Here is a 22,341-nt window from a genome sequence, read left to right as displayed (position 1 = left end):
TTGCAACTTCTTTGGGACTGAGTAATATTAAACTCAGTGGGACTTCCCTCACTAAGCATTCCTAGGATTGCACTGTAAATAAAGCAAAGAAAAACCAATATGGTCGGGCCCTTCATTATGTTTCCCTCCCATGCTTGCCTCTAAGGAGAAAGCAAACATCACCACTTCCTGCCATAGTTTCTGTCCCCAGTTGGGGAACTGGGTCTCTTCAGCCTGGAGAAGAGGAGACTCAGAGGGGATCTGTTGGCGACATACAGGTGTGTGAGGGGGTGTCACATGGAGGTGGGTCGAGACCTGTTCTCCCCTGCAGAGGAAGGCAGGACGCACCCCAACAGAGCAAAGCTCAGGGAGCCAAGGTTCCATTTGGATGCCAGGAAGCACTTCCTGACAGTCAGGACCCCGAGGGTGTGGAATGGGCTTCCACGAGAGGTGGTTGAGGCCCCATCGGTGCGGGTGTCCAAGGACAGGCTGGACGTCCACATGGTGGGCATGTCGTGAGCGGAGCCGGCTGGAGCCAGGGGTCAGACTAGATGGCCCTGGAGGCCCCTTCTGACTCACTCTGTTTCTATATTTCTATGATAGCTCTTTGCCCTGTTCTGCCACTCTACTGCTCTTCTTTCCAGAGATGGGAATGGTCCTTAACAGGGTGAAAACTGGTACTATCACATGACAGTTGTCTAAAGTGGGCAAGCTTGTCCCTTGAAACCCCATCTGTTCTGTTAGCTCCTTACTCAAAAGAGAGAGAGAAACATAGAGACCAGAAGAACATCTGATCCAAAGGGTGCCTTGGCTTAGCTATTTCCTGATGTGATTGTGTGTGTGAGAGAGAGATTGTGTCTGTGATTTTCTGCGGAAATAATGCCAGGTCCAATTACGTGGAGCTTCTTCCATGGAAAGGTATTCTTCGAACAAATAAGCCTACCAACGTTCTATAATAATATTCAGATTTGGAATATGAATTTTGGCAGCTTATGATGGTAGCATATATTACAAACTGAAGATCATTACGAGAGCCACAGCTGAAACAACAAAAGCAAGAATACGGATTGTTCAAAAGTGTTTTCCTGTACAAGCCAGGCAAATTTGAATTTTTTTTAAAAAGGCAAAATGAAAATCTTGTGCATCTTTAGTTTCTCTCTCTCAGAAGTGGCGTTTGACTCTTATGGAACATTTCCTCCAGGAAAAAAAGTTCCCTTGCTAAACTAGTCTCACTACTTCTATCGTATTTCTCTCATGCATTATATAAGTGGCACAAACACTGCATCGCGTTGCATCCCCCCACCCGTTCTTCATTCCTGTTTTTGTTTCTCGTTCCTTCTCTCTTTTTTCTTCCTCCTCGATGAGCCCAGAATTTCTGGCGTACTGCAGATTGCATGTGAAGCTTCAGAACACCCTCCTACCGAGATGCCCGCCATTGGCTGAGCTCTGGGAACCGGACAAGAGGTCTGGGGGCATTGCCTCCTAAATGCACAAGTTTATGCCCTGCATGTTTCTTTCTCCAGAAGGCTTTTCACGCTTTTAGCCTTCAGACTTTTATTGAGTGTGGAAACAGTTTATAAATAAACTTCTCTCTCTCCCTCTCTCTCTCTCCCTCCCCCACCCTCTATTTCCTCCTTACAAAAAAGATGTCATTTAGATCTAGTTTTACTAGGGTTTATAAACATGGTATATTCAATTTTTATCACCTCAGTCTCTTTATTGGTTAAGGAAGACAGCTGTCTGTCAGTTACTCCACTTTTAATCACATTGTTTTCTGGAAGATTGTGTTCGGAAACCTTCTGTATATAAGTAAACATGGACTGGGCAAACGGGCACTCTCTCCCGAGTCTTCCTGATGAATGAGACATCTCTGGCATGATTTTAACTTGCTCATCTCATGCTTCTCTGCCCCCCATTTCATGTGGAAAATTCCACTCTTCCCGTAACATGGTGATGTAGCAGCTCAAGGGACTGAGCTGCAGTTCAGGAACTTCACGGTTAAGATCTGACCCCTCCATAAGCTCCTGAGGAGGAAGGTCCCTTGTCCTTAGCCCCAGCCCCTCTGAACATGGAGGCTATGTGGACTGGGTGTAGATCAAGAGAGGTATTACTACCACTCTATACGACTCTGGTGCGCCCACAGCTGGAGTATTGTGCTCAGTTCTGGGCCCCTCATTACAAGATGGATATGGCAAGGTTGGAATCAGTGCAGCGCAGAGCCACAAGCTTGGTGGCCGGTTTGCAGGGGAAGCCATATGAGGAGAGACTGGGGGAACTGGGTCTTTTCAGCCTTGAGAGGAGGAGACCTGTTAGCGACATGTGAGGGGGTGCCACGCAGAGGTGGGTCATGACCTCTTTTCCCCTGCAGGGGAGGGCAGGATGTGTTCCAATAGAGCAAAGCTCAGGGAACCAAGATTTAGGGTGGATGCCAGGAAGTACTTCCTCATAGTTAGGGCCCCTAGGGTATGGAATGGGCGTACATGGGAGGTGACTGAAGCCCCATCAGTGAGGGTGCTTAAGGATAGGCTGGACATGCACATGGCGGGCATGTCATGAGCAGAGCCAGCTGGAGCCAGGGGTCAGACTAGATGACCCGGGAGGCTCCTTCTGACTCACTCTGTTTCTATGTTTCTATGAGGTGCAGAAGGAGTCATTTCCACCTCTCTGGACCTTGCACCCAGCATTCCATTGTGATGGCCATGGTTAGAGGGCTAGATGAAGTGCTGCAGAGCTGGAAGGAAGGAGGCAGGGAAGGGGCTCTTTGTTTACAGCATCATCCATCAATCCCAGCTTCCTCCCCTCCCCATCTCCCCAGCAGAGCCTCCTCTGAGCCAGTCTCCCAGGCAGTCAGCACACATCTTTCCATGGCAGCTGAGAGGGGTGAGGGGTTCTGAGACCCCAGAGCAGGCACCATGATCCAACACCGTGACCATCTCCAATCATGCTGGGAAGCCATAAGGTTGTGTCTTGGCGGCCCCTTGGCAACCCTGCCTTGGCCTCAGCATTCTGGACTCTGAACCAGATTGACTAGTGACTTGTGTGTGTGTATCTGTCGGGCTGTGATGATCCTCCTTGGAAACTGTCCCTCTTCTGTCCATCAGAATTCTTCTTGATCCAGCCCTCATTTAGGAAGTGCACTGAGCCAAGAGGAAGTCTGCAGATAGTCGCAAACATCTGCTGGAAAACTGGTGGCCTTCTTCTACTCACAAGGGCTGCCGACCACGTGCAAGGAAGATGGGTCCTGCTGGCACATGGTTGCACAAATGCCTGGCATGGTTGCCAGGTCCATGGTCACAAGGAAGCAGGCCAGCATCTGGGGGGGCCGAACCCACAGAATCCAATGGATTCCCACCCCCAAAATGGATTCTTCACATATTTTATTTATTTATTTAGGAAACGTCTATGCCACCCCATTTGCTGAAGCCTCGGGGCGGCTCACAGCAATAAATAACAATAAATAACAACAATAACAATATAAAAACAATATAATTGGAGCCGTCCTGGCCAAAGATGTAAAATCAATCAATAAATAAATAATATTAACAATTAAAATGATGTTTAAATAAAAAGGTCTTGGCCTGGCGCCGAAAAACAAATAACGATGGCGCCAGGCAGACCTCTCTGGGGAGTGCATTCCATAGATTGGGCGCCACTGCAGAGAAGGCCCTCCTCCGAGTACCTACCCTCCTAATATCCTTCACTGAGGGTTCCTGGAGAAGGGCCTCTCCTGCTGAACTCAAGGAGCGAGCAGGAACCTATGGACGTAAGCGCTCCTTTAGGTAACCAGGACCCAAGCCGTTTAGGGCTTTATAGGTCATAACCAACACCTTGAATTGGGCCCAGACTTCAATGGGGAGCCAGTGAAGCTGACGGGGAACTGGAGTCATGTGAACATAACGCCCGGTCCCCGTCAGCAGCCTGGCAGCTCTATTTTGAACCAATTGAAGTATCTGGACTGCCTTCAAGGGCAGCCCCACGTAGAGCGTGTTACAGAAGTCAAGGCGGGAAGTCACCAATGCGTGTGTCACTGTCTCCATATCTGTGTGTTTCTGTGTGTGTGTGTGCACCCGCGCATGTTTGCACATAATTTCAGCTTGGTTTATCTAGACCACACCTGAGAGACCCAAACACATTCCCAAGTGCAACCTAGTCAGCTCACCACATGGGGCAGACCCAAGTCAAAATCAGCTTTGGACTACTCTTGCAACAATCTTCATGAGTTTGAAGTTTGCTGATTTTCACGTACCCAGGGCTGGAAGAATCCTGCTTCAGTTGGTATTTTCCCATTTTGGATAAGCTGGAAACAGGCATGCTCTGCATTTGGAGATCCTGCCACTTCAGACTTGGCGTGCATTCCCCTGAGTAGGAAACAAGTGTCAGATTGAGGGTGTACAGGTAGTCCCCTGAAAGGTTTGGGAAGTGCAGATTGGGCACATCCATTAAAAAAAGAATCCTCAGGGGAGACCACTCCTCAGCACTCCTGGATCCATATAGTTTGGGGTTGTTTCAATAAGGACTCACCTGGTCCTACCTGAGAAGTCTCAGGGTGAAAACCAGGACTATCTGTGCACTAGGTATGTGGCCTGCCCCTGAACTACAGCCCTGTCCTGATGGGGTGAGGCAGTCCCATGAGAAGAGTCCTCCAAGCATTATCCATTATCCCCAACAGCACTGCGGCAGGTTCTTGCCTTCTTGCATCACTGGATCAGGAGAGGAATAAGGACGGACAGACTTTATGGCACAGAAGGTATTTTACTGCCTTTCCAATTAGTCCACAATCTTTCTTGTCGTTCCTCTTTTTTCTCGTGGGTCTGACTCATTCTCTCCTTCTGTCTGTGCATGTGTGTCTTTCTCCCTCTTTCCCTCTTTCACACACACACACACACACATACACATATTGGACAGAAGGCAAAAAGCCATTTTCTGCCATAAGATGAACTACAATATTAAAGAAACTGAAAACTACATTTTGAAAATTGTTTCCTTTCCAGCGTCCTCCTGCCTATGGAGAATCAATACGCCAGAAGAGCATCGCCTTAAACATTAATATTAGAGAACAAAATTCATTCCTGATGGATTGACGGGCGCATTTTCTTAAGGCCAAGCCGTAATGAACACAGCAACTTTCTCTTCCGCCCTCTCTTCCTTCTTTCCCTCTCGCTCTTCCCCCTCCCCCCCCCCCACCCCCCCCCGAGATTGCAGTGAATAATTGGATACTGCTAGCCAGTACACAGAGCCATCTATTATAAGGCAGAGAGATGCCACGCAAGGCCCAGTGCCCTGAACCCTGCATTGGCGATGGGAAATCAGGGGAAGAGGCACGCCGCTGTTTCGCTCTAAGGCCTTGGATCCCGAGTCAATCAAGAGAAAGGTTGGCTGATGTGATGCTGGCTAATAATTCGTCTGGGAGCACGGCTGCCCTGACTGAACAGACCCCTAACAGGTCGGGCTTAAAAGCAAGTCCATGTGCCCCCATAATTTTGGCACAAAGGGTTACATCATGTCATGCTTGCTTTTCCCCTGCAGGTCAGAAACAACCGGCCAGGGCTGGGCTTCGCAGGGATCCCCAGGGTACGTGCGGTACCTTGCAAGGGTAATTATTCAGCCATTACCTTCAGCTACCAATTCTGTTTTGAGCTTCCGCGCACAGGAGCTGCACACGATCTGGATTTTCTTAGGAACGGTGACAGCATTTGGGTTAATTTAAAAAAGGCACCGGGCTTATCAGGGAGACTCCCCCGTGTGGCCGGCGCCACATTGGCTCAGGTCCTGGCTCAGGGTGGGGAGCACTTGAGGCATGGATTTTGAGCATGCAAATCTGCAGGGGAGCAAGTCTTGGATCAGAGTAATCAAGACCAGTGTCCAACCACATCCGGCACCCTGAGTCTGCCGGACATGTTGGGAATTCCGCATGCATACACAAAGACGACCCCCTCCTCTGAGGTTCCTCCATGTCCAAGTGTCTATGCTGTGCTATGGAGGCTCCATTTGTCCTTCAAGGTCCATGGGTTTTGATAGACATCTCCCTGAACTGGTCCAATCCTGAGCCAGTACTAAAGGGCATGGCCATGAGCTGGGGAAATTAGGTGAGACAGACGGTGCCTCTTCCAAAGCTCTGCTTGCTCAGGGCAGCCAGGGCAAGTTGTGAGCAGGGGTGTGTGTGTGTGTGTGGTTATTCTGTCTTCCCTTGCAGATTTTGCTTCCTTTTGCTTCCGTGCTGAAATCCATAACCCTTGGGTCTCTCAAAAGAACAATGGAGACCCCGGATCCAAGGCTACCTCCATCCCATTTCTGAATATTCCTGTTTTGGAGACTACTGCCTTTGAAAAGATTCAGTGGCAGGTATTATTTATCATTACATTACATTTCTGTACCTCCCGTGGTCAAAGCTCTCTGGATGGTTCGCAACATTCAAGTCACCCATCCAGATTTCAACCGGGCCTGACCCTGCTTAGCTTCCAGGACTAGGCAGGACCAGGCACTTCAGGCTACACGCAAGCTGTGGTTGGCATCTATTAGGTATGTGGCTGCAGGCATACTGGGGACTGCCAGGCCAGCATTGCTCCTGCCCTTTCAACTCCTTCCCACTGAAAGAAGCTCGACAAATGCAAACTATGCCTGCAGAGCTTTCTGAAGGTGTACCAGAGATGGCCAAGGAAGACTGTCCACATCCACCCTAGAAGCTGCTGCCTGCCAGCGAAGAAACACTGTTGTCGGTCTAGGTATTAGGACTGCGCTGTTAAGAGTAGCATTCAGAAGGGCATGGGATTTTAAAAGCATTCCTGATGATGGACCTCAGGAAGTATCCTGTTAGAAACATAGAAACAGAGCGAGTCAGAAGGGGCCTCCGGGGCCATCTAGTCTGACCTTCAACTCCAGCCAGCTTTCCTCATGACACGCCCACCATGTGCATGTCCAGCCTATCCTTGAACACGCTCACCAATGGGGCCTCAGCCACCTCCCGAGGAAGTCCATCCCATACCCTTGGGGTCCTAACTGTCAGGAAGTATCCAGTTAGGAGAAGCATCTCCTAAAGCAATCCAGAAAGTGAAGGGTTTGGCAAACTTTAGAGAGTTATAAACAGCTTCTGTAAAGCAGAACAAATAGGCCAGCAGAGCAAACAAGAACAAAATCAGAGCAGAGCACAACAGCTGAGCACATCAGAATAGGCTTCTCCTGGAATGAAACCATCACTACTACGACTGCTACTTTTCATAATTACAGAGCATAATGAACTTGCTTCAGATACACACACACATCCCAGGCCAGAGGGAAGCTTACTTATCTCCACCTGCCTGCTGGTCAGACAACTGTGACACCCATTCTTATTTGTCCTCAAGTAACAGGTTGACATCCTTGCTATGAAAATGGAGATTCCACTTTTAATGATGACACCAACCGGGGGATTTTCAGCAAAATGTCAACCCGGGAAGAGGTGCAGAGAAAAGCATTTCTGACACTCAAGTGAACGCCACCAGTGGGTGCCCCTGCCTTTCGAAAAGCATGAGATTATGGGGAGAGAAGCAAACTGCGACCACAAATCCCCCACAGTCTTGTCCAAGTTGGCTCTTAAAAACTGAGCAAAGGAGGTTTTCCTGGTATGGGGACCATGACAGTCAATTAAAAAAATAAAAATATTAAAGCAATGAAAATGAAAAGGTGGCACCGTCAGCAGACCCTCAGATACACTGAAGTATGTGCACATCCCAGCAGAAGCCACATGAATACTCTTTTAAATGCTTTTTCCACTCTGCCTCCACACGCTTTATTTGGTCTTTTGTTATCGAATGCATTTGCAAAACAAGTCCAAGGCTGCAGGTATCACTTTATTACCACTAATTCAAAAGCTGTTGCTAATAATTTTTAAAGCATTTCCATGTAATACATCTGTTCTGTTCAAATTTATGCTTCTGTTTCATTGTAGCTGGGGAATAGGGGTAATAGCTACCATATAAAAGGCACTATGTTTTTCCAGGCTGGAATTTGTTTATTTCTCCATGTATCCCCCTTTATTTCAGGCTGCTGAAACAATCTGCCCCCTTCTCCCCTCTCTTCCTCTCTCTTCTCTCTTTGCTCTTGTTGGGCCTTGGATATGATGCCAGCACTGAAAGAGACTCTTTGGTCCAAGGAGTCTACGAGGTCAAGCCAAGAGCTTATCCAAGGGGTGACAAGTTTATGGTTCCCTTGGGCCCATGTCGAGAAGAAGCACCCTGCTCTGTTGGACCAAAGAGCCCTTTGGACTGGGCCACTGCCTGACCCCTTTGGCCGGCTGCCAGGGACGCAGCACCTCAGCATCACCCCCGATCTAGCTTTGTCCTGGGGACCTCTCCATTGACCTCGCCCTCCAGCTCTCCGAGCAGCAGAAGATGCCTGGTTGTAGCACCACGTGAATGTCCCACTGTGCTCCCAGCTCACAACACTCAGATGAACTATGGGGCATGTCATGGGCGCACCACTCCAGGCACGGCCAAATGATCTTCCCAGGGATGGCTGAAAAAGAGCGCTCTTCCCCCAAGACCACCTGGCCTGGCATCCCTTCAAGGAACCCAAAGCCAGCACTCCTTCCAAGAGAACGGAAGGGACCGGTTGCTTTTGTGTTCAGCTCCAGCCACCACCCATTATTGGCCAGGCTGCCTAGCCTAGGGCTGATGGGGATGGTTGGCCAAGGCATTTAGAAAATGCTTCACCCCAGGTTTAAAGCATTTCATTTCTTTTTTGAAAGCAGTGTGATTGTTTTTATTACATTTTATTTATTTATTTTCCGACTTATATCCTGCCTTTTTCCTACAAAGGGCTCAAGGCAGCTTACATCTCCTCCTCTATCTTATCCCCGCAACAACAACCCAGTGAGGAGGGTTGGGCTGAGAGTCTGTGACTGGCCCAACGTCACCCAGTTGGCTCCATGGCTGAGCGGGGACTAGAACCCAGATCATCTGAGTCCCAGTCCCACGCTCTTCACCACTACGCCACACTGGCTCTCATTTGTAGCCAGACATTTGTACCCAGACTTTCTTCCTCTTGCAAGGAACGCGAGGTGGCTTGCAAGGCCACATTTTATCCTCATCATGACAACCCTGCGAGGTAGGCTAGGCTCAACCTAACCTGGCTCATGATCCAAGACTGGCAGAAATCACGCAAGGAGCTGTGCAGGGATTAGAAACTAGCTCTCCTGAGTTCCAGGCTTACACAATCACAGATATAACACATATGGGGAAGACAATACAACAGCTCCAGACCTACTCATGTGCAGAATAGATGCATTGACTTAAATTTAGTCCTGACTCGCAAGTGTGATTGAGTTCAACGTGCCTACTCCATGCAGTACTGGGTCTGGATGCATCCACGCATGCAGGGCATTGCATAGGCCATGCAGTATAACAGATAGGGAATTCTCTAGAATAGGATCAAGGATATTGGTACTTAAGAGTTCAGAAAAAATGGGGTGATGGGAGCAAGACATTTGTACCCTTCCCTCATCCCCCCTTCAAAGTGGAGAAGGGTAGAGTCACCCAGGTTTGTTTGTTTGTTTGTTTGTTTAAAACCTTTCTATACTGTTTCATCACAGACATCTTGGGATGGCTTATAACACCATTAATAAAATAGAATAAAAATAGAAATAAGAGTAGGAATAGCACAACATCTGATATTAAGTCTAAAACCACTGATTAAAGCAAATGATCAATAAAAATATTGGGAGAATAAAAAGGGTTTTGACTAATGCCAAAAGGAAAGACACATTGGTATCAGGCAAACCTCTCCGGGGAGCGTGTTCCACAGTCTGGGCGCCATCACAGAGAAGGCCCTCCTTTGGGTAGTCACCCTGCTGAACTCTTTATTTATTTTATAGGTATAGGTTTATTCTTACAACCAGGCCTTTTTTTGTCATAGAACGCACCGGAATGGCATTCCGGCACCTTTTATTGATGGATTTTTCCAATGGATTTTACGAAGTGATTTTGAATCGCCTATTGGGTCTAGCAGGTCAGCAGCAAAAATCATTAACATAGTGCCTGCGGGCTGCTTGTGTGTCCGCGCTGGTTGTGAGGGCGCTGCTCGGCTTGGGATGCTGCTCGGCTTGGGATGCTGCTCGGCTTGGAATCGGTCGTGTGGTCGTGCGCTGAGTGCTTACTGCCGGCGGCGACCATTATGTTTATGTGTGTGTAGAGTGACTGGTTACTGGCTTAAAGGTAAATAAGTTCTTTATTTCAAAAAAAGTTGGTGAATTGAAAATCTTTTTTAGTGTAAAATTGTGACTCCAAGACATGAGTTCTGGCACTTTTTTTTTTTTTTTTTTTTTTTACAAAAAAGCACTGCTTACAACTATCCTGTGAGAACTGGCATGGGAGCACCCAGTGAGCTTCGGACTGGAATCAGGAATTCACCCAGATCTGCACTGAACCACATTAGCCTGGTCGTGATCGCCAGTTTGGCCATCTCATAGCCAACAGTGTCACCATCTCCTTTCCAAGAGTGAAAACAATAGCAATTGTCTCTTCGACATTCTTAGAGCTAACAGCCCGATTTCTCTGCCAGGGAAAGGATGTTCCAGGCAGCTGTAACCCTATAGGAAACTTGACCCAGCAGGACTTTAAAAAATGCCACAGGAAGTGGAACGAAACTATCGGTGTGATTTCTTCCTTTCTCCCAAAGTTGTGGGAAAGTCCAAGTGCCCAAAGCTGGAACAAGTTGTCCTCCTAAATTTTCGCTTAACTGCCAATAAGCACCAAGACAAGCCCATATCAGAAAGCCCTGCCATGGTCCCTTTTTAGCAGATAAAATCCTTGCATCCCTCTCCTTCATCTTTTCTCCCCAAACAATAATGAGCATCTGCATCACTTTAAAAGCATGCCATGCAACCAACCAAGGAAGTGCTATACATCATCCTCGCCTCAACCGTACTCGTTTATGGTGAAGCATTTGATATTAATGTTTCCATTGCTTATCACAGACACTGGCATTATAAGTGCTTAAGTCAACTTGGCTTATTTATTAGTACTGGTTTCACTACCATTTCCTTAAATAAAATGTCTGTTCTCCATGTTCTGGGAGATTGCTTTTCTCCCTGCCACTCACATGGAGCTGTCCATCTCTATTCATCATGCAGTCACTATGGGATGCAAGCAAGGAATGAGTTGAATAATGCACTCTCTACGGCTGCTTGCAGTGCATCCGAACATTGGACCGGGGGAAGTCACCCTGTTTGGGCCCTCCTCCGGTAATAAACCAAAACAGGAGAGTGGCTACGAAAGTGGCCAATCAAACAGTCCACTGGGTTGGCCACCTGCCCATCCTGCTGCTCATCTCCTACCCACTAACATTTGTGACTTCTGTTCACTGGATGCAAGCAGGAAATTTGCAGAAATTAAGCAGCAGTCAAAGGAGATATCTGGACACACTTCTCAAATCTGTGCAAATCTCTGAATTTTATTTCTTTCTTTCCAACTTCTAAATACAGTAAAGATGTTCTTTACCACATCTAAATTCACACCGAAACAGATTCTGGAGAATTATAAACATATTAAAAAGACTAGAACATTGTATTAAAAGTTGTTTGTTTGCTAATGAAACACAACATCGACTAAAAACCATGGCCAGTCATTCAAGAAATGCTTCTTTAGGTAAAGGCAATTTCAGATCATACCAGAAATATTGCTGCCTGCCTGCCTAACGCCAAAGACAGGGAGTTCCACACGAGGGGGAATCACGCAAAAGGTTCTCCTCCTCCTCATAGGTCCATGTGGACCCACCAGGAGAATGCCCTCCATTGACCTCAGGCTGGTAAAGGAGCCAGTGCTCTCTCAGGCATCCTGCTCCCAAGTTTTCAGGGATTGATGCAGTAATGCCAGAAGGGAAGCCCCACATGACAGTAATCCAGTCTGCAGGTTGCTAACACCTGTCCTTTGACTTGTGGTGCTGGAGGAGACGCCTGCAAGTCCCTTGGACCACAAAGTGATCAAACCGGTCAGTCCTAGAGGAGATCAACCCTGACTGCTCTTTAGAAGGCCAGATGCTGAAGATGAAACTCAAATACTTGGGCCACCTAATGAGAAGGGGGGACTCCCTGGAGAAGAGTCTGATGCTGGGAACAATAGATGGCAAAAGAAGGAGGGGAGGGCAGAGGATGAGGTGGCTGGATGGAGTCACTGGGGCAGTTGGCTTGAGCTTAGGTGGACTCCAGGGGATGGTGGAGGACAGGAAGGCCTGGAGGGATGCTGTCCATGGGGTCGCAATGGGTTGGACACGACTTTGCAGCTAGCAACAACTCCTGTCCACTGTGACCAAGCTACTCTCTCCAGGGGAGGCTGTAGCTGGTTATCCAGTTGAAAATGATGAAATGTGCTTTGAGCTGCCATGGCTACTTGGCCAGTGACAATGATGGACAAAGAGTACTCCCAGACTATGGACCTGGACTGTCAAAGGGAGTTCATTTCCATCCAGAACAGGCACAGATCCTATCTCCCAGATTTGGAAACACTCATCCACAGGGCTCCCATCTTGTCAGGATTGAGTTTCAGCTTACTGGTCTCATCCAGCTTATCACCGCGCCTGGGCAATGGTCCGGGACTTGCACAGCCTCATCTGAACCACACGCTACGGGAAGATGGAGCTCTGTGTTATCAACTTATGGATGGCCTTTGCTCCAAATCCCCTAAGGACCACTCCTAGCAGCTTCATATAGACATCAAATGACACTGGAACAAGATTCTACTTGGTAGAACTTCATAGTGCAGTTGCCCAGAGACTGAAGAATAGTCACCCAATATTAATGGCTGAAATTAACTCCACAGGTAAGTCTAGACCACTGTAAGATTGTCTCCAATGCCAGCTCACAGGGTCAGCACAGGAGAATTCCATTGATTGATAGTACAAAAAGCCAATGAGAGATCAAGAAAATGAACATGGGTGCTAATTCTGCCTGACCAAGGCTGAGTCCATCTCATAACCAGGTTGAAACCCAGGCTGGAAGGATACTGAATAACAAGGATCCTTCAAAAAGTCGCTCTGTCAGAAACCTACCAAGTACTTTCCTTAAGGAAGGGATATTTCTGACGATCGAGTCAGTGCAGCGTAGGGCCACAAGGTTGGTAGCCGGTTTGCAGGGGATGCCGTATGAGGCAAGACTGAGGGAACTGGGTCTCTTCATCCTGGAGACGAGGAGACTCAGAGGGGATATGTTTGTTTGTTTGTTTGTTTGTTTGTTTAGAGTATTTGTATGGCATCCCATCGTATAGCCTTGGGATGGCTTACATAAAATAAAATAAAACATACTACAAATAAAATATGTTGGTGACATACAGGTATGTGAGGGGGTGTCACATGGAGATGGGTAGAGACCTGTTCTCCCCTGCAGAGGAAGGCAGGATGTGTTCCAATGGAGCCAAGCTCAGGGAACCCAGGTTCCATTTATATGCCAGGAAGCACTTCCTGACAGTCAGAACCCTGAGGGTGTGGAATGGGCTTCCAAGGGAGGTGGTTGAGGCCCCATCGGTGCGGGTGTTCAAGGATAGGCTGGAAATGCCCCTTCTGACTCGCTCTGTTTCTATGTTTCTATGACATGCACATGGTGGGCATGTCGTGAGTGGAGCCAGCTGGAGCCGGGGGTCAGACTAGATGGCCCAGGAGACCCCTTCTGACTCGCTCTGTTTCTATGTTTCTATATTTGTGACACGGTGGCAATGGCCCAATACCAGTGAGTTCACGGTGGGTTTCTTTAGGAGTGGTACAACAGGGACTTCATGCAAAGCGTGTATTCACCATCCTGTGGACCAGCCTACTCATGCCTCCACAGATGGCTTCATTAGCCACCAGGGGCAAAGATCAAAAGGATGCGTGTTTGGTGATACTGCTGCAGGATCAGCAGCAGTAAATGAGAGCAGAAATGTTCTCCAGTCCTGCAGTCTTCACGCTGGGATCTTCTCCACAAGTTATTTCATTGAGTTCTTAATACACCAAAATGGGCATGTTATGGTTAGCTCAGTGCATAAGCAAGCAAGAAAGCCACGCTGGATCAAACAAACGGCCTGCCCAGTTCAGCACTCCATTCACACAGCAGTAAAACCAACAGTGAACATGACCCTCAGGCAGGATGGGTATAGCAGTTCCCATCCTCCCCATGCTCCGCAGCTACCAGTGTGCACAGTCATGCTCCCCATGGTGCCAGAGGCAGCATGTAGCTATCAAGAGCAGGAGCCTTGGATAGCCCTCCCTTCCACCAATGTGCTGTATCCTATTTCAAAGCAAGGGGACAGTTCCATGTCAATTACACTTGGATTTATTTCCATGTGTAAAATTAACTGTACAGGGAAACCCAGATTTAAAGACAGGCAAGAAACTTGCTTTTGGCAGACTTGGATGGACCAACTGATTCGGCATCCTGATGCCATTCTCTGTGTGATTTTCCATAAACATTTGGCAGAAACATCTGTCAAAATCCAGGTTTGGCCTTGCTACTTTGAGAACGTCAGCGTTCCCTTTGCAATTAGAAATGCTGATTACGACTGAACAATTTTACCAGCCTGCAATCTGAGTCTTTAGGACCACTTGGAGGCATAGAAATATAATATAAATGAAAATAAATAAATAATCTGTTAGTATTAGCATTTGTATATTTCAATGCTACCTAGTAGCCGAAGTTCTCTAGGTATTTCACAACAACAGCTAAAATAGTACAATAAGTAATACAGTATAGTAAAATGTCATCAAAATGCAATACAATTTTTTTAAATTAAAAAATTACAATAGTTTACCCAAATTAAGTCACAAGCCTTGTAAAACAGCTGACAATACCCTAATATAAAACTGATTAAATGTCCAGTCAATGAATATCAATTATTACTGAATAAATACAATACAGAATGTCTTCAAGAAGAGTGGAACAATGAATTTGCGTACTCTATTTTTCCAATCAATTGATTGCTTCAATAGCATCTTTCTTCAGAAGAGTAACAAATCTTAGGCTATGTTTAGTTCAGCAAAACTGGATGCTTTGCATTAACAGTGAGAGTTGATTAAATTGACCAATTGGTGAAGGTGTACTGCTGTTGGTACATCTCTTACTTCTATATTTTGGCAAAGCCCAATGGCTGATTTAAAAAAAGGGGGGAGGTTATAATAAGCATAAACTTTCTGAGGGAACATTCTTCAATATTTACAGATATGCATACTCATCCTAGTTATCTACCCCAGAGTTCTTGGAACTTTATGCAGTGCCAATTCTTCGTGTGCCTTTGCACACTAAAAAATGAATATTATAGTGGTACCTTGGCTCATGAATGCCTCAGTTCATGACCAAATCGGGTTATGAACAGAAATTTCAGGAAAAAATTGCCTCAGGTTGCGAACTCTGCCTTGGGTGACGATCGCGATTGTGCCCGCCTTCCCTGCGTGGGCGCAATTGCAGTCTTGCTGGCAGGGGTGATGGCCGCGATCATGCTTGGGGGGTGGGTGCAGAGATGGCTGCGATCGTGCTCGGGGGGCGTCACACTCTTGCAGGGAAGACAGGCATGATTGCAGTCATGCTGGGGCGGGGGGGCGGAGATGGCTGTGATCTTTGTTGTTCTTTGTCATTTTATTTCACATTTTTGTGATTTAAAAACATGGTTACGGAACGGATTCACCTTATTTACATTGAACCTTATGGGGAAATTTGACTTGGCTCACGACCAATTTTGGTCATGGCCAGAGTCCTGGAACGGATTAAGTTTGTGAGCCGAGGTACCTCTGTACAACAAGGGAAAGCTAAATGGCCACCTGAAAGAGTCAAGATTGCTAAAGATTTCAAACACATTTGACTTCAAAAGAGATAACTGCTAAAAAGAAAGTTGAAAGAGGAAGTCAAGAGGCTTGTTGCTATGTGCCCTCAAGTAACCTCTGATTTATGGCGACCCTCTGCATGAATATTCTCCAAAATGTCCTGTCCAAAACAAGCTTTTTCAGCTCTTGTAAATTAGAGGTGGCGACTTCCTGAATGGAGTCAGTCCATCTCATATCTGCTCCTCTTTGTCTTCTGCTTTTGATTTATCCTAGCATGATTGTCTTCTTCAGGAAGTTCTGTCTTCTCATGATACGACCGAAGACAGCCTTAGTTTTGTTACTTTGCTTCTAGGAAAAAAATCTCATTTGATTTGATCTAGAACCCTCTTGTTTGCCTTTCTGTCAGTCCGGGGTATAGAGAAAGCTCTTCTGCAGCAGCCAGTTTTGAATGGATCAATTTTCTTCCACTCAACTTTCTAAATTGTCTCACTTTCATACCCATACATGTTTCTCGAGAATGTGATACTGCGGATGACCTTAGTCCCCAGTGAAACAGTCTTACTCTTGATATGTTTCCTAGTTTCTTCATTGCTGTCCTTCCAAATCTCAGTCTTTTTTTAATTTCTTGGCTGCATTCTCCATTTGAGCTGGTGACTGAGCCACAGTATGTAAAATCTTTCACAATTTCAATGTCTGTGTTGTTAACAGTGAGGTTCCGTAATTCTTCCACAGCCGTGATTTTTGTTTTCTTAATATTCAGCTGCAGTCTTGCTTTTGCACGTTCTTCTTTCACTTTCAAGAGGGTTAAATCTCTTCAAAGTGCTTCAAGATTACTCAAAGCCACAATAATAGAAGCTGAGATAGAATGCATATCACAAGTTAGGAATGGTAAAGAAGGCTTCCTTCAGGAACTGTAAATCTTACATAGATGGGGAAAACAAAAGTCAGCACAGGGAAAATGCAAGCAGACAGGAAGTGAAACATACTACTGGAACCCAGGGTCTTCGTAGAATCATAGAATAGGAGAGTTGGAAGGGGCCATGAAGGCCATCAGGTCCTCCCTCCTGCTGTTGCAAGACAACAATTCACCCCACCCCACTCAGAGGGCTGCCCAGTTGCATCTTGAATGTCTCCAGTGTGAGAGAGCCCACCACCTCTCCAGGCAGCTGTTTCCGCTGCTGTATTGCTCTGACAATGAGGAAGCCTTTCTGATGTCCAGCCTGAATCTGGGTTGTCACAGCCTGAATTGATTATTCCGTATCCTACACTCTGGCACCAGCAAGAGGAGATCTTGACCTTCCTCTTTGTGACAACCTTTCAGGTACTTGTTAAGTGCTTGCCTACCCCTCCCCAGGCTTCTCTTCTCAAGGCTGAACATGCCCAGTTCTTCCAGTCTCTCCTCATAGTGCAGTGTCTCCAAATTCTGCATCATTTTTGTTGCCCTCCACCGGACCCTTTCTAATTTACCTGCATCTTTCTTAAATCTTGGTGCCCAGAAATGGACACAGTATTCCAGGTGAGGTCTCAATAGTGAGACATATAGAGGAACTGCTACTTCTTGTGATTTGAAGTAATACTTCTGTTAATGCATCCCAAAATAGCATTTGCCTTTTTTGCAGCTGCATCACATTCTTGGCTCAGGTTTAGTCTATTGTCCACAATTACTCTGAGATCTTTTTCTTTTTCAGTTTTGTTGAGCTTAACTACTTTAAGACTCTCCTACTAACACACCACATTTTCGGGGATTGGCAGGGTTGAAGGCAAAAGATCAAGACCAAAATATACCCCTTCACACACACATCACTTAATTTATCTGGAAGTTCATACTACAAGTGACAGCCTTCCAGAATTATCAGGTCCACTCAATTCAGCGGTTTGGAAGAGGGTTATTATTTTGATATTATGTATATTTTAAACATAAAATATACACAGATTCATGAAAAATCTAACAAAGGCAAGCAAATAATGGCGCACTGAGGAAAAAGTCATTACATTTCTCAGGGAGAAATTAGTTCCATCTAAAAGAGGGTTGAATGCAAGCCAGTTTCACATCCAGTGGGTGAATTCTGTAGGGTGGAGAATGATATTCAATTAATTGAGGAAGTCAAAGGGGTTCACCTTTAAGGATTTAAGTCAGGAAATATGAAGCTGGGATTTTGTAGGATTATCCAAGCCCAGTGGGTTTCCTTCTTTCTCCATCTTTGGATATCATTTTCTAGCTTAAATAAGTTATCTTTATCAGTTTTTTTCTTTAGAGTATTTTTCTTTTGCATGTATCTTCAGGAGTTTAATGTTGTTGAGAAGAAATTCACTGTCTATTACATAATCCACAAGATTCATGGAAATATAAATAAACAGCACATTGGATGCAAGTATCTATTAGCAACAACATGAAGAAAGACAGTTTTCTTTGAAAACTTGCCCTTTTTGATATATTGGAGCAATGTGGGAGGGGGGGATGAAATCTGCATGAAGAAGCAGCAGGATTTTAACAGAAATGAATAAAGAATGACAAATCTTACGGCCTTCCATGAAACGTTCGAAGTGCCAAAGGCACCAAATGTTTGAGGCTCGCCTTTGCTGTGTCTTTGACGACTTGCTACTGGAAGTGGGAAGTGACTACAAACTCCATCAACACGGCCTGTTGTCAGCTTTGGGTTCACACCCAGGGATGATGGGTGGGTGGTACTGGTATTGAGGAAGGGCTTGGACAGAGGTAGCATTAGACCTGCAAGTTTCCAGTGCTCCCCCAATCACGCAAGGACATTTTGCTACACGGGAACGTGTTTGTGGGCCACTGCATGAAAAAAAAATCTTACTGTTTATTGGAGGCGGCAGCAGCTAATAAAGACAGGAAGAAAAAAAAAACTTGTTTGTCTTTTGTGTCTCTTCCGCATCTTCTCACTGTAATTTATTCCGCGGTTGCAGCGAGTGTGCATGTGCATAGCCCAGGGCTTTAGAAATCTGGATTTCCTCCAACAATCTGCTAAATGAAACGAGTTATAGAATTATCCTCTTTCTGATAATATATCTTTTAAATAATAAAGTTTAGTGCCCTGGATAGCAGTAGATTATTTTGTCAGAGTTTCACTTGCTCGGATGCTAACATCCCTCAAGTGGCTGCGCCGTGGAAAGGTCCCGACAATCAACACAGGTCGGATGCTGCATTTCATGCCAGCATCTGCAGGGATGCGGGGCTCTCCTGGCTTCGCAACTGCTGTCGTCTGACTTTTTATTGAGGATTATGTAAGCATTGTCCTTTAGCCGTCATGTGACTGCAAGGAGTTAATTGAAGCTCCGATCCCATAAAGCAAACATTGAACTGGAACGCAGGAGCGAAAAGGACCAAAGGAAAGAGGAATCAACAGAGAGACACAACAAAGCCAGTGTTGGGGGGTGATTTACGACAGAACTGCATCAGGCCTACGGACAGCCTGGGCAATGGAGACAACGGTGTGGTCAGGAGAGGATGCAGAGGCAGAAACACAGAAAGAATGGGAGGGCCCTGAAATGCATTGCACCTAACTAAGCAGAGTTTGGAATGGGCAAAGGAGTACACATTGGAGTAATCGTGGACCATGGGCTAAACAGGAGCCAACAATGCGCTGCAGCCACCAAAAGGGTAAATGCTATTTTGGGATGCATTAACAGAATATTACTTCCAAATCACAAGAAGTAGTAGTTCCTCTATACTCCTCACTAGTCAGACCTCACCTGGAATATTGTGTTCCGTTCTGGGCATGAAAATTTAGGAAAGATGCAGGTAAATTAGAAGGGTCCAATGGAGGGCAACAAAAATGATCCAGGGTTTGGAAACACTGCCCTGTGAGGAGAGACAGAGATAACTGGGCAAGTTCAGCCTTGAGAAGAGAAGCCTAAGGAGGTAAATGATATCCCTCTATAAGTCCCTCAAGGCTGTCACAAAGAGGAAGGTCAAGATCTCCTCTGGCTGATGCCAGAGTGTGGGACATGGAATCATCAGTTCAAGTTGTGGCAACCCAGGTTCAGGCTGGTCATCAGGAAAAGCTTCCTCACTGCCAGAGCAATGCGACAGTGGAACCAGCTGCCTGGAGAGGTGGGGGGCTCTCCCACACTGGAGACATTCAGAAAGAAACTGGACAGCCGCCTGAGTGGGAGGGTGCGACTTGGTGTCCTGCAACAGCAGGGGGTTGGACTCGACGGCCTTCATGGCCCCTTCCAACTCTACTATTCTATGATTCTGTGATTCTTCTTGCTAATACCAGAGTGTAGGATAATCAACCCAAGTTGCCACAACCCAGATTCAGGCTGGACATCAGGAAAAGCTTCCTCACTGCCAGAGCAACACAACAGCGGAACACCTGCCTAGGGAGCTCTCCCACACTGGAGACATTCAAAAAGAAACTGGACAGCCCTCTGAGTGGGATGGTGTGACATGGTGTCCTGCAACAGCAGGGGGGTAGACTCAATGGCCCTCATTGTCCCTTCCAACTCTATTGTTCCACGATTCTCAGTAAGATCATTCATTTCAGAACCTAAAATGACCCAAGGATTCTCTCATGGAGCAATCCATGGAGCCAACGGAGAGTCTAGATGCTTCTAGGAATGTCCATGTTTCCAGCTCTGAGGTTGCAGCATTGCTCTGCCCTTGGGCCAGCTGCTTCTCTAAGTGACTTTCAAAACGAGGCCAAGGGGGCAGGCAGAGCAGGATGCCAGTGCCACCAGGATACGGTTTGTCCTGGTGGTGACTCAGGATCTTTCCATTGCCCTCCAAATGGAACCAATGATCAAGCTCTTTTGCAGAGTAGGAGGAGCACGTACTGGAGATATGAGGGACTGAACCCAGACCCTGCGGTAGGGCGCCCATGATCCTCTGTCGGTGTTACCAATGCTGCCTGGCAGAAGCTCTGAGGGTTGCCAGCAGGACTCTTCCCAGCCTCCCCTGATGAAGCTGTGGACCCTCTGCATACAAAACATTTTTCTTACACTGAACTGCAGCTGCTTCCCACAGTGCTTTCTCCACCGGGTGAAGCATCCTCTGGAGTAACCCAGGTGCAAGTAGTTCAGGGCTTTGCAGAGTAATACCAAGCCCTTAAGCTTGGCCCATTAGCAAACTGGCAGCCCGTGCACTTCTTTCAACAGTGGCACTGACACTAGAGGCTAGAGACACAGATCTTGCCATGGCTCCCGCATTAGCCTTAGCTTCCAGATCAAGAGTGAGGGCAGCCCCACAAAGAGCTCATTGCAGTAGTCAAGATGTGTGCTTCCTGATGCAAGCATTTCAGTGACTGCCCTGCTTCTATCTGTGCACAGGACCTCTGTCCTACCAGCTTCCTGTTTGCTGGCCCCATCCCACCCATCAGTTCATCCAGGCACTGCTGCAGGACTTGCGTGACCTCTCCTGGTCCAGAAGTGACAGCAAAACCAGACATCAACCTGCAGATGATGCCACACTCCAAAATCTCCTAACGGCCACACTCAGCTGCTTCAAAAGGCTGTTGAATGGCACTAGAAGAAGATACCTTGAGACACTCTTGGGCAGCATTTGTGGGGAGAAGGGGACCAGCTGGTGCTCCTGAATTATCTGGCCCTTTCCGAAGGAGCAGAGCCACCATTAGATGGTGCCCTCTGCCATCATAAGATGGCACACTCTGCTCCAAAGAAGCCAGCATGCATTGAATGGACACCTTGGACAACGGTCTCAAAAGTCACTAGAGAGTGTACAAGAGTTGCTCCCCAATCCCCTCCTAATAAAGACCATCCCTAAACGCAACTCAAGCTAATTCGGTCCCCAAACTAGGCCTGAATCTGGACTGAAATGGTCTAGAGAGTTGGCATTCTCCAAGAGTGCCTGGAGTTTGCCTGCCTCTGCTCTCTCAAGTGTTTCCTCCAGGCAATAAGTATGGGCAAAACAACTGGGTGGTAGTTGACCCTTACTGCTGGGTCAGCTTGGCCTTCTTCAGAAGTGGCTGCCCAGCAAACTCATGCACCCCCTCTCTCACCCAAGGATGCGTTCCCTGGACACCACCACTTCACACCCTTCTCCCTGGCCAGCTTTAGTCACGATGGGCAGTGGGTAGGGAGCAGCCATACAGCTGCAAGCCTCACATCCATATCGTCGGGCTGCTGCATAGAAACATAGAACAGATCGAATCAGAAGGGGTCTGCGGGGCCATCTAGTCTGACCCCCCAGCTCCAGCCAGCTCCAGCCAGCTCCAACCATATGCATGTCCAGCCTATCCTTGAACACCCGCACCGATGGGGCCTCAACCACCTCCCGTGGAAGCCCATTCCACACCCTTGGGGTCCTGACTGTCAGGAAGTGCTTCCTGGCATCAAAATTGAACCTGGGTTCCCTGAGCTTTACTCCGTTGGAACATGTCCTGCCCTCCTCTGCAGGGCAGAACAGGTCTCTCCTCACCTCCGTGTGACACCCCCTCACACACCTGCATGTCGCCAACAGATCCCCTGGGAGTCTCCTCTTCTCCAGGCTGAAGAGACCCAGTTCCCTCAGTCTCGCCTCATACGGCTTTCCCTGCAATCCGGCCACCAACCTTGTGGCGCTGCGCTGCAATGCAACCTGATATCATGAGACCAAGACAGAAGGTGCCTTGGTCCCCCAACTGGCTT

General features: G+C 47.1%; 1 long non-coding RNA gene across 1 annotated transcript; it reads right to left on the bottom strand.

Moving 5' to 3' along the window:
* Positions 1 to 1,939: 1,939 nt before the first annotated feature.
* Positions 1,940 to 19,466, bottom strand: LOC123023973. Its single transcript, XR_006414838.1, has 4 exons — positions 19,290 to 19,466; positions 15,709 to 15,717; positions 5,096 to 5,102; positions 1,940 to 1,950 (listed from the first exon to the last, which is right to left on the bottom strand). It is a non-coding gene; the product is annotated as an uncharacterized LOC123023973 (long non-coding RNA).
* Between the last annotated feature and the right edge of the window lie 2,875 nt (positions 19,467 to 22,341).

The sequence above is a fragment of the Varanus komodoensis genome, unplaced genomic scaffold (assembly GCF_004798865.1).
Source record: "Varanus komodoensis strain SLA01 unplaced genomic scaffold, ASM479886v1 scaffold22, whole genome shotgun sequence".
NCBI lineage: Eukaryota > Metazoa > Chordata > Lepidosauria > Squamata > Varanidae > Varanus > Varanus komodoensis.
The sequence above is the reverse complement of the archived record's forward strand: the minus strand, read 5'-3'. Positions and strand labels throughout refer to the sequence as shown.